This window comes from Berghia stephanieae, chromosome 6, assembly GCF_034508935.2.
Source record: "Berghia stephanieae isolate SIO BIC M18660-M18661 chromosome 6, UCSD_Bste_1.3, whole genome shotgun sequence".
Lineage (NCBI taxonomy): Eukaryota > Metazoa > Mollusca > Gastropoda > Nudibranchia > Aeolidiidae > Berghia > Berghia stephanieae.
The window spans coordinates 68,752,285-68,765,998 of NC_088365.1; the positions used below are offsets into that span (position 1 = coordinate 68,752,285).

At 34.5% G+C, this 13,714-nt stretch overlaps 1 long non-coding RNA gene across 1 annotated transcript; it reads right to left on the reverse strand.

Moving 5' to 3' along the window:
* Positions 1-2,498: 2,498 nt before the first annotated feature.
* Positions 2,499-13,041, reverse strand: LOC144975522 (uncharacterized). The gene is made up of 3 exons (XR_013645939.1): positions 12,919-13,041; positions 7,033-7,132; positions 2,499-2,982 (listed from the first exon to the last, which is right to left on the reverse strand). It is a non-coding gene; the product is annotated as an uncharacterized LOC144975522 (long non-coding RNA).
* Positions 13,042-13,714: the final 673 nt, after the last annotated feature.

Below are 13,714 nucleotides of genomic sequence, written 5' to 3' on the forward strand. Positions count from 1 at the left end.
TCAATTTTTTTGGCCCTTGGAACGCTCTGACCAGGCAGATCAGAGAAAAGCAAACAGTGGAAACATTCAAAGCAAATTGTAAAACATTCTTATATGAAAAATACTTTTACTCGTAGGTCTAATTTTATAACCATGGGGGAAGCGTGGCTCAGCGGTACGGTCTTTGCTTCGTACCCGAAAGGTACCGAGTTCGATCACCAGTCGCTGCGCTGTATGGCCTTGAGCAAGTCACCTCACCCTAGCTCAAATTGCGGCTGATGCCTGGATTATTCCAGTCTTCTCTTGGAATAGACCCTAGAGAATAATTTCCCCTATGGGATGAATAAAGGGAATTTTATTATTTTTTCTTATTATGCAACCTGTGTCATGCTAATTATGCAGTATTTTATCATTTTTATTTTTAGTGTGAAGCACTTTAGATGCAATTTCATAGAAAGTGCAATACTAAATGTATACCATAATCATTATTATAATTACTGCATTATTCCGCAATTAACAATCCGGAAAGGTTTTAAAACTATTAACAGGGATGTAAATGGCAAATGACCAAAAATTCTGAAACCAACTCGCATACTGCCTTTTTATAAAATTGATGGTTCAAATAAAAGGAAATGGTTGTGTATGTATTTTTCTCATAGTCCATTTACAACTACAAAGAGTGGAAGCGAAGACAACCGATGAACATATAACAAAGGTTGATAAATCTCATTTAATAATTAAAGATCTCATCTAAAAATCACTTGCGACACCATAATAATAATAATAATAATACACATTTATATAGCGCTCATTCTCGTGTAAAACACAAGCTCTGGGCACTTTACAATATAAATATCAATTTTAAGTGAAAAAAATAAAAAAATAAAATAATAATAACAATAACAATTCATAGCCAAATCAAGGATTCATATAGAGTCAAGAAAAACAAATACAGTAAAAATGTGTCTTGAGATTCTTTTTAAAAGTAGGTAAAGACTTGCACTCCCTCAGACCACGTGGTAGTTCATTCCAAATCATGGGGCCGAAACAAGCAAACGATCTATCACCAAATTTTGTTCTTGATCTTTTTTCCGAAATTTTCGTTTGGTCATTACATGATCTTAAAGTGTAATTTTCAAATTTACACATGACCACGTGATCTGTGAGATATGCCGGTGCTATACCAGCCAAACACTTATAAACAAGACACGCTGCTTTGTAATATGTGCGCTTTTCAATGGGCAACCAGTGGAGAGAGGCCAACAAAGGGGTTGCATGATCAAATTTTTTTTTGCCAAAAACTAATCTTGCTGCACTGTTTTGCAGTAGTTGCAATTGTTTAATAGAAGCCTGAGGCAAGTTGACAAGCAGCGAGTTACAATAGTCTAGTTTCGAAAAAATGAGGGAAACAACCAATGTTTTACATGTTCCAATTGCAATATACTGACGGATCGAACTGATTTTCTTCAATTGAAAGTATAAAGATTTACAGAGAGCAGAAATGTGAGCTGACATTTTCATTTCTGAATCAAAATAGACACCCAAATTTTTCACAGTCTTTGAAACTTTGATCTTTTCACCCCCAATCAACACCTCAAGACCATCATTCACCTTCAACTGCCCTCTATTTCCCACAATCATCACTTCTGTTTTTGACTCATTCATTTTCAACTTGTTTGCATCCATCCACTCCTTCACATCCGTCACACATTCTTCCACACGTTTCACAATATTTTCGATATTTTTAGTTTTATCAGTAGCATAAAGTTGCGTATCATCTGCATAGAGATGATAGCGCAGCCCATGACCAGTGATGACATTAGATAATGGAGAAGTATACAAAACAAAAAGAATTGGACCCAAAACAGAGCCTTGAGGAACACCAAAAGACAATGTATGTTGACGAGAAAGTTTATCTAAAATCATAACCTGTTGCTTTCTGCCATCTAAATAAGATTCAAACCACTGCAAGACAGTCCCAGACAAGCCAAAGGTTATATTAAGTCGTTTAATGAGAATACCGTGATCAATAGTATCAAACGCCGCCGAAAGGTCTAACAATGTCAGAAGAGAAACAGAATCTTTATCTAAAACATCAAGCAAATCACTCGCAACACAGCACAGAGCAGTTTCTGTGCTGTGGTAAGAACGATAAGCTGACTGAAATTTTTCCCATAGATTGTTTTCATGGAGATGTTGTGAAAGACGTCTGAGTACAACTTTTTCAAGGATTTTAGAAAGAAATGGCAGATTTGAGACGGGACGGTAGTTACTAAGGTCATTTACATTGAGATTTTGCTTTTTTATGAGAGGCTTTACAATTGCATGTTTATAGATATCTGGGACTTGTCCTGAGATAAGTGACTGATTTATAATATAAGTTATGCAAGGTATCAATTCAGGAAGACATAATTTCAAAATATTAGTTGGTAAAGGATCTAAATCACATGACTTCGAGGAAGATGAAAAAATTATTTTAGAAATCTCTTCTCCATACTGACAAATAACAGCCAAAAATATAAAATGTGGCGTTACACATGAAACTGCTAAGGTTTGGACATGAGGGAACTAATATAAAGAACAGGATTATTAAATTGACCGAAATAACACATCACACGATAAAAATATAACAAAAAGCTGATTGTCATTGCCAACTCCTTGACCTATCGACAGTGACTAATGACTTGGAAATACTTCTTAAAATATTGTTTACTGAATATGATAGATATGTCAATGTTCTGATAAACCCTAATTTGGGGTGACGATCAACACTTCGACACAGGAGTCATAATTTCATAAACCTAACCCTGTGAAACAACAAATAACCCCCCCCCCAACAAACATTTGGATTGACTAACCTGTTGCCGTATCAACTGACCCATCTCCTTGTCTCTGTCCTTCCGGGATGCTGCTGCTGCTGAGTCTCTCTGGCCCTCTTCTTTCAACAGCAGTAACTCCTCGAGGACCTGCTCCTTTTCCCCGTAGCTCTCTTCAATTCCAGAGCTGTACATGAACCGAAGAAAAAAATTAATTTTCAACAAAAATTTAAGATAATACAGAAGCTACAGAAATCTACATAATCTGTAAAGAATCTATTCCTAAAACTCCATTCTCAAATTACTTATACAGCGATGCCATAACTCCTATTTCACCAGAAAAAACTCTGGTCTGGAGCAAAAAATTCTGGGTTCCAGCCAACTTCCGTCAAATTCCTGTGCACTGTATTACAGCCATCATCACTACCACTACTACTGCAACCACCACCACATCATCACTACCACTACAACTACCAGCACTGCATCATCACTACCACTACCATAACTATCATCCACTATTACAATTGCAACCACCACCACCATATCATCATCACTACCACTACTACTACTACAACCACCACCACATCATCACTACTACTACTACAACTACCACCACATCATCACTACTACTACTACAACTACCACCACATCATCACTACCACTACATCGTCATTACCGCTACTACTAAAACCACCACCACCACATCATCATTAGCACAACTAATACTACTACAACCACCACCACATCATCATCACTACCACTACTACAACCACCACCACATCATCATTACCACTACTACAACCACCACCACATCATCATCACTACCACTACTACAACCACCACCACATCATCATTACCACTACTACTACAACCACCACATCATCATTACCACTACTACTACAACCACCACATCATCATCACTGCAACTACCACTACTACAACATCATCATCACTAAAACCACGACCACCACATCATCATTACCACTACTACTACTACAACCACCACCACCATATCATCATTACCACTACTACTACTTCAACCACCACTACCACCATATCACATCTTCATCATCACTACTAGTATTACTACAACCACCACCATCACATCATCCTCACTACCACCAGTACTACAATCTCTACCATTATGTTTTGGCACTTTACTTTATTTGACACAAGAAAACTTTGGGATTGTATTTGGCAATGTGTTTATGTATCATAATATAATTCTAATCAGTTATCTATTTAGAACTATACCATATGTAAACACAATGCCACTCCAATCCCTTTTTCTTGTGTGCGGAAATTCCTCTTTCGGCATTGAAATTCCTAAGAGTGGTGTCTGAAACTCGTGTGAGCCAAATTTAAAGTTGGCATCTCTGCTCATACCAATCAAATGGTTGTTCCGATTAAAAAACTTAGGATTCCACCCCTCCTGCAATTTTTTTCTTAGGGATATGGGTTAGCGAATTGATCATAATTTTTTCAGAATTTGATAAACTTACAAAATTTTACTGTTTTCTTGTTCCATATTAATTACACTTTGAAATTTTGATGGATGTTTGCCTTTGTTTGTCTGCAAAATTAGCTTTATCTGCCATCTGCATTTTTTGCCAAATTGGGACCTAAAATTTGCCAAAATTTGCCAAAAAACCCCCCGAAATTTGCCAAGAAATTTCCCAAAAAATTTGCGGAGGAAAACTAAGCGTTTCAGTAAAAATTAACACGCGATACAGAAAAAAATTATATAAAAGACAATATATGACATTTAAGGACTTGAGAAATGAAATGACTGTGATTAGCGTTGTTACAAAGATTTTAAAGGATCATTATCCGTAGAGACTGTCATCTGCATTTTTTGCGGCCGCAAATATCAGGGCGATCCGCAAATTTTGGCAAATTTCCCAAAATTGGCAAATCGTGGCAAATTTTGGGGAAATTGGCAAATTTGAGAAAAAAAGAAGCGAAAACAAAATAACGAGAGAAAAAAAAGTGCGAAACTTGAGAAATGTTGCAGCTTTGCCTGGGCCCAAACCGAGGGAAGCTACTCTCTGCGGATAATGATCCTTTAAAATCTTTGTAACAACGCTATTCATAATGTAGCCTCCTTAAATGTAATAAATTGTCTTTTATATATATATATTTTGTATCGCTTGTTAATTTTTACTGAAATGCTTAGTTCTCCTCGGTAAATTTTTTGGCAAATTTTGGTCTTTTTGGCAAATTTCTTGGCAAATTTTGGGGGGTTTTTGGGCAAATTTTGGCAAATCTTAGGTCCCAATTTGGTAAAAAATGCAGATGACAGGTAGAGAGTACCTTCCCTTGGTTTGGTCCCAGGCAAAGCTGCAACATTTCTCAAGTTTCGCACTTTTTTTTTCGTTATTTTGTTTACGCTTCTTTTTTTGATTTGCCAATTTTGGGAAATTTGCCAAAATTTGCGGAACGCCTTGATATTTGCGGCCGCAAAAAATGCAAATGACAGCTTTATTATCAAATCAAAGAAAATTTTGCGTTTTCTCAAAATTCCATTTTGCATCATTTTCTGATTCTCTAACATTCATATCTGGATTGTTTTCCATTAGATTGACTTCAAATTTGGTCCGAATCTTTGGTATGATGTGTTTTGCATCATGACGGAAGGGTTTTGGGGTAAACTAAAATCGAGCAGTTTTATGAATTTTTAAATCAAAATTTTACTGTAATTCCGCGCCAAATTTTCAGTCGAAATTGAAAAAAAAATTCTTAATTTATTTTCAGGACTATTGCTGAACCTTTCCGTCATGATGTAGCACTTGTTGTAAGAAACATTGTGTGTAAATTTGGAAGAGATCTATTCGTTGGTTTTTGCTGCATTACTGTAAGAAATTTTGGGATTTTTGGTCTATTTTTAGCCTATTTTTTCTCAATATGTCTAAAAAAAAACAAACTTTTTTTGGTGTTAATCATCACATTAGACCTCCTACCACCTGAAAATAACAAGTGAATAGCAATATTAGCATTACAATCAAAAATGGATTTTTGACTACAGGACCTCCCTTAATCATTTATACATTTTGCTCTTGATTACAGCTATTTTTCTGCCAACATGCAAAATTGCGTATCCTGATGTTCGTTTTATTTTTCAAAGACCATCTGAAGAAAATGTCTGTCATGCTGGAGGCCAAAACATTAACTTTCGCAAGCATTTGAGAAAATTTCAACAGACTGTAGATTTAGATTCAAAAATTTGTGTCTGGTTCAAATCTTGTTATATTTTATATACCTAGTCACTGTGCTTTAAAACTGTGTGAACATGACGTCAAAGTCGGAACATCAGTTGGCAAGCAAAAAATTCTAAGTTCTTGAAAAATGAATATGCTCTCAATCTCTTATTTAGGTATGGATTTTCAAAATTTAGAAAGTGTTTTCCAAGACTACTGGAATGCATTATGAATATAGTAAGAAAAAAAAAAAATCAATTTTAAACATTTATAAACTGTCTCGTGGTACCTACTTTCAACCAGACACGTTAACTTCTTACACTACTAACCACGCACAGCTAAGACAAGATGCAAACGTGGAAACATTCTATTTGATGATTTAAAAAAGACTTTGATATAACCCCGTTGATAACATAATCAATAAAGCATTTTTTTTTTTACAATTGACCTGGCAAGAATAAGCTTCAGTTTTTGCTCTTAGTGCCAGTAAAATTATCAAAAATTTCGGTTTCCACAACTAGACATGCAAATATGCAAATGAGCTCTATAAAAATTGAATGAAACTTCGTAATCCATCGTAGCGTAAAAATCCTAAGAATCCTAAATGAATAGTAAACAACAAGCTCGCTTGAGCAAAACAATGGAAGAAAACTAAGTTGCGCGGGAATTAATAAGGCTACTTACTATTGTTCCTTCTAATTAGGTACCCAGTCAGTGAAGAAACTAGAAACAGTCAACCAGTTTGATTACAATGTGAGGCAATCGAGATGTACTGTAGCAACCCCTAACTTTCTCAATTTGAAGGTGTCAACATAACGCACTGCCCGCTTTCGTATTTTATTCTTTTCATACTTTTACTTCCCTCGACTATGATTCATGAATTGTTTCTTTCCTTTTATAAAATATTGAATTTGACGCATTGACTGAGAATATACAGGTCTTCACTACATACTGAAACAATTTTGTATTTTTTTTTCCAGTTCTTTTCTCTCACGTCTGATATAAAAGAACTGGGATTGTTGTGGGCAATAATGACTCACCAAGCTTTAGTGGTGGAGATTGTTCTTGGGAAGGGCCTGGACTGTTGTCTGGTTGGCTTTCAAATGTTACCCGTGACCTTGCACCCATGGTTTCAATAGCCTGAAAAAAGAAAAAAAAGAATTTATAAATTTTTAAAGCTTGAATCATATACCCTTGTTGATTAATCCGAATCTGAATTGAACTACCCAAGACATTACCTGTATCACACAGAAACTCTATGGAAATACATTTCACTGCAATCTACTGTCACTGCACGAAGTTTAAGACCACCAAAAATATACACTATCTGCACACCACCAAAAATATACACTATCTGCACAACATGGCAGTAATTGAATACACACACACACACACACACACACTACAAAAGGCCCTTTTTGATGAAAGTTGAAAAATTTCTTGATGCATAAGTATAATAATTATTAATTAGATCTACAAGATACGGGTAAAATAATGAGACTATACACACAACTATAAAACAACATATATTAATTACGTCTCTAATGTAAGTAAAAAGTAAAATCTATATACTTCATGACTCTCAAGTGCCCTTATCTCACAGTTTCGGCTTTACTCCTCGCTTGTGTATCTATAATATATTTACTCCCTACTAATATCCACCTGACATAGTTTGGGTTAACTTACTGCTGCAATCCACCTACATTGTTCTGGGTGTTTTTCTAAAAAAGTGGGAACATTTCTCTCTTGTCTTGTGTCTACCATCTTACAGTCCCCGGTTCACCCCTCACCAGCCCATAGTCCCAGGTTTACTCCCCACTGATGTTGACATCCCAAAGTCCTGAGTTTACTTTCCACTGACTATTACACCCTATAGTTGAGGGTGCACCCAGGTGCACTTCCCACTTGTGTCTACATTGCGTCTGGTCTTTGAGTTCATTCCCCACTACTGTCTACAATTCTTTATCAAATTTTACATGTAATTTTTTCTTTCATATGCGGGTTGCCTCTCGATATTTATTAATTGCTGAACAAAAAAACAAGGGACGAATTTATACACACTCTCCACTCATGGCAGCCATGTTGTTGCTATGACAAAACGATTGTTTGACCTCATTAGAACTGAAGTAGATTTTTACAGTCAAAGGTGTAATGTCGTTTTTAAAACAATTGCATAGGAATACACACTAGTTGTAGTTCATAAATAGACAAAAGACACACAATGATTCGTCCCAATGTGTTAGAAAACTGAAAAAGCATTGCTATGTCTTATTTTATTTGAGAAAAGCGATAATTGTATAGTTATAAGATTGGAGAAATAAGACTTCGAAGTGACACTTCGTTCTCTAACAATTTATTGTCTAATGCTTTCATGATAGTGATAGACTATGTATAGGAACAATAAGAGTTACTAGTGGATAATGAAGCTGTATATCTGTAGACGTTAAATCATCACTCTTTACCCCATTAAAACTGGATTATAATGGATAATAAGATGATGCGCATTTATTTGTTTTTGTTTGTATGTTATTTTTAAATTGGAAAGAGAAGTAAATTTAAGACAAGAAAAGAAGCAAATAAAGAGATCTTTTTTCTTTCAATTTTGGTTTTGGTGAGATTTGCGATACCTAAGTGCGTACAACACTCGCCTCTCAAGCAAAGGGACGTTAATCATTAGTAATCAGGTAGCTAGGTCTTTAGGGTATGTGCGTCAGAAAGTACTTTATTTCAGACAAGCGTCCTAACGGAAGCAGTTCATTCAGTAACACAGAAATCAGGAGACAGTCAGTAATGCATCACAGATCTTAGGGCGCTAAAAGACTTTGGGGTGGTAGGGAGTTGAGGGCACAAAAGACACACCTGCTGGGCACAAGCGCATGATTCTGTATAACAGGGGTGAGAATGTCTGGACACAAAAAAGGAGGAAATTTTTCATCGTGAAGAACATGACCCATCCATGCGACCATAACCTATAAATTTGAATTTCAATAAAATTTACTGAGATGCGATCCAAAATTTGTCTCGCAGCAATTTCTGACACGACTCAGTGGAATTTCAAAAGTTGAAAGTGTAAGCTCAACATTTGGTGTTTGTAGTAGGGATGATGATGTGGTGGTTGTAGTAGTAGTGGTGATAGTGATTGTGGAGATGTCTGGTGGATGCCCTATGTGCCTCCAGGCCCAAAGAGGATTAAGCAAGAAATCTATTTATAATCTATTGTATACAGTAAATAATTAGTTTTCGTGATTACAATAATGAATTGATAAGATATAAATCATATTTGACCAAAAAATTAATTTATCTCTGAATACGGAAAAAATTCAATTTTACAGTATTTTTTTTTAGGGGTGTGCGTTAGCGAATCGATTATAAATTTTGTAGACTTAGATTAAATTATAAAATTTTCTTGTTTTCTTGTCCTATAATGGTCATATTTTGAAAGTTTGGTGGATCATTACTTCTACTTGCCTGCAAAATCAGTCTTAATGTAAATTATAAAAAAAGTTTGCACTTTCTCAAATTTCCGATTTATGTCATTTTCTGATTTTCTAGCAATCCTATCTTAGCCATTTTCCTTTAGATCATCTTCAAATTTATTCAGAATCTTTTCTATGATGTGATTTACATCATGATGGAAGTGTTTGGGAGTAAATTAAAATTTAGCAATTTTATAAATTTTTAAATTCATTTTTTTTTCTGTTGATACGCGCCAAATTTTCAGTCTAAATCAAATAAAAATTCAAAAAAAATTTATTCTCCAGACTATTGATAAATTCTTCCATCATGATATAGCTATTTATGTGAGAAACATTGTGTTTAAATTTGAAAGAAATTTATATGCTAGTTTTTGGAGAAATTTTTAGGGTTTTACATCTAATTTTAGCCTACAATGCCCCTTAAAAATTAAAAAAAAAAAATTCTGAGTTTTTTTTTTGGATGTTTAAGTTTAACATCAAATAATACACGACATTATTAGTTTATGAGATTTAATTGATGAATTTTATAAATATAAAGCATATTTGACCGCAAAATAAATTTTTTTTTTGGTAAAAATACTGATATCATTCAATTTTTCCACAATTTTTTTCTTAGGGATATGGGTTAGCGAATTGATCATAATTTTTTCAGAATTTGATAAACTTACAAAATTTTACTGTTTTCTTGTTCCATATTAATTACACTTTGAAATTTTGATGGATGTTTGCCTTTGTTTGTCTGCAAAATTAGCTTTATCTGTCATCTGCATTTTTTGCCAAATTGGGACCTAAAATTTGCCAAAAAAACCCCCGAAATTTGCCAAGAAATTTGCCAAAAAGACCAAAATTTGCCCAAAAATTTGCGGAGGAAAACTAAGCGTTTCAGTAAAAATTAACACGCGAGGCAGAAAAAAATTATACAAAAGACAATATATGACATTTAAGGACTTGAGAAATGAAATGACTGTGATTAGCGTTGTTACAAAGATTTTAAAGGATCATTATCCGTAGAGACTGTCATCTGCATTTTTTGCGGCCGCAAATATCAGGGCGATCCGCAAATTTTTGGCAAATTTCCCAAAATTGGCAAATTGTGGCAAATTTTGGGGAAATTGGCAAATTTGAGAAAAAAAGAAGCGAAAACAAAATAACGAGAAAAAAAAAGTGCGAAACTTGAGAAATGTTGCAGCTTTGCCTGGGCCCAAACCGAGGGAAGCTACTCTCTGAGGATAATGATCCTTTAAAATCTTTGTAACAACGCTATTCATAATGTAGCCTCCTTAAATGTAATAAATTGTCTTTTATATTGTTTTTTTTCTGTATCGCGTGTTAATTTTTACTGAAATGCTTAGTTCTCCTCGGTAAATTTTTTGGCAAATTTTGGTCTTTTTGGCAAATTTCTTGGCAAATTTTGGGGGTTTTTTGGGCAAATTTTAGGTCCCAATTTGGCAAAAAATGCAGATGACAGGTAGAGAGTACCTTCCCTTGGTTTGGTCCCAGGCAAGGCTGCAACATTTCTCAAGTTTCGCACTTTTTTTTTCGTTATTCTGTTCACGCTTCTTTTTTTTTCCCAAAATTTGCCACGCGATTTGCCAATTTTCCCAAAATTTGCCACGATTTGCCAATTTTGGGAAATTTGCCAAAATTTGCGGAACGCCCTGATATTTGCGGCCGCAAATTGCCATTTGCGGCCGCAAAAAATGCAGATGACAGCTTTATTATAATCAAATCAAAGACAAATTTGCGTTTTCTCAAAATTCCATTTTGCGTCATTTTCTGATTCTCTAACATTCATATCTGGATTGTTTTCCATTAGATTGACTTCAAATTTGGTCAGAATCTTTGGTATGATGTGTTTTGCATCATGACGGAAGGGTCTTGGGGTAAACTAAAATCGAGCAGTTTTATGAATTTTTAAATCAAAATTTTACTGTAATTCCGCGCCAAATTTTCAGTCGAAATTGAAAAAAAAATTCTTAATTTATATTCAGGATTATTGCTGAACCTTTCCGTCATGATGTAGCACTTGTTGTAAGAAACATTGTGTGTAAATTTGGAAGAGATCTATTCGTTGGTTTTTGCTGCATTACTGTAAGAAATTTTGGGATTTTTGGTCTATTTTTTAGCCTATTTTTTCTCAATATGTCTAAAAAAAATAAAAAATTTTTTGGTGTTAATCATCACATTAGACCTCCTACCACCTGAAAATAACAAGTGAATAGCAATATTAGCATTACAATCAAAAATGGATTTTTGACTACAGGACCTCCCTTAATCATTTATACATTTTGCTCTTGATTACAGCTATTTTTCTGCCAACATGCAAAATTGGGTATCCTGATGTTCGTTTTATTTTTCAAAGACCATCTGAAGAAAATGTCTGTCATGCTGGAGGCCAAAACATTAACTTTCGCAAGCATTTGAGAAAATTTCAACAGACTGTAGATTTAGATTCAAAAATTTGTGTCTGGTTCAAATCTTGTTATATTTTATATACCTAGTCACTGTGCTTTAAAACTGTGTGAACATGACGTCAAAGTCGGAACATCAGTTGGCAAGCAAAAAATTCTAAGTTCTTGAAAAATGAATATGCTCTCAATCTCTTATTTAGGTATGGATTTTCAAAATTTAGAAAGTGTTTTCCAAGACTACTGGAATGCATTATGTATATAGTAAGAAAAAAAAAAAATCAATTTTAAACATTCATAAATTGTCTCGTGGTACCTACTTTCAACCAGACACGTTAACTTCTTACACTACTAACCACGCACAGCTAAGACAAGATGCAAACGTGGAAACATTCTATTTGATGATTTAAAAAAGACTTTGATATAACCCCGTTGATAACATAATCAATAAAGCATTTTTTTTTACAATTGACCTGGCAAGAATAAGCTTCAGTTTTTGCTCTTAGTGCCCGTAAAATTATCAAAAATTTCGGTATGCAAATGAGCTCTATAAAAATTGAATGAAACTTCGTAATCCATCGTAGCGTAAAAATCCTAAGAATCCTAAATGAATAGTAAACAACAAGCTCGCTTGAGCAAAACAATGGAAGAAAACTAAGTTGCGCGGGAATTAATTAGGCTACTTACTATTGTTCCTTCTAATTAGGTACCCAGTCAGTGAAGAAACTAGAAACAGTCAACCAGTTTGATTACAATGTGAGGCAATCGAGATGTACTGTAGCAACCCCTAACTTTCTCAATTTGAAGGTGTCAACATAACGCACTGCCGGCTTTCGTATTTTATTCTTTTCATACTTTTACTTCCCTCGACTATGATTCATGAATTGTTTCTTTCCTTTTATAAAATATTGAATTTGACGCATTGACTGAGAATATACAGGTCTTCACTACATACTGAAACAATTTTGTATTTTTTTTCCAGTTCTTTTCTCTCACGTCTGATATAAAAGAACTGGGATTGTTGTGGGCAATAATGACTCACCAAGCTTTAGTGGTGGAGATTGTTCTTGGGAAGGGCCTGGACTGTTGTCTGGTTGGCTTTCAAATGTTACCCGTGACCTTGCACCCATGGTTTCCATAGCCTGAAAAAAGAAAAAAAAGAATTTATAAATTTTTAAAGCTTGAATCATATACCCTTGTTGATTAATCCGAATCTGAATTGAACTACCCAAGACATTACCTGTATCACAGAGAAACTCTATGGAAATACATTTCACTGCAATCTACTGTCACTGCACGAAGTTTAAGACCACCAAAAATATACACTATCTGCACAACATAGCAGTAATTGAATACACACACACACACACACTACAAAAGGCCCATTTTGATGAAAGTTGAAAAATTTCTTGATGCATAAGTATAATAATTATTAATTAGATCTACAAGATACGGGTAAAATAATGAGACTATACACACAACTATAAAACAACATATATTAAATACTTCTCTAATGTAAGTAAAAAGTAAAATCTATATACTTCATGACTTAATAACAACGATTTCCAGAGAGTAGGATCTTGCAGCAATACGAGTGGATTGCTTCCTTAGCAATTGAAAAACTATCAAATTTAGTATCGATAAATGATTATAACCCTTAGCCTAAAAAAAAATGACTTTGCAAGACTAAGAAAAACAAATGATTCTCTGATGTTTTGGTGAAAAGTAAAATTCAATTTATTGCATTTATATGTAGACAAAGCAGACTGTTCTTACAAATTGCAAAGAAATAAAACGGTGTAACATGGTAAAAAAAGGTCCTTAAGCATCACTTGGCC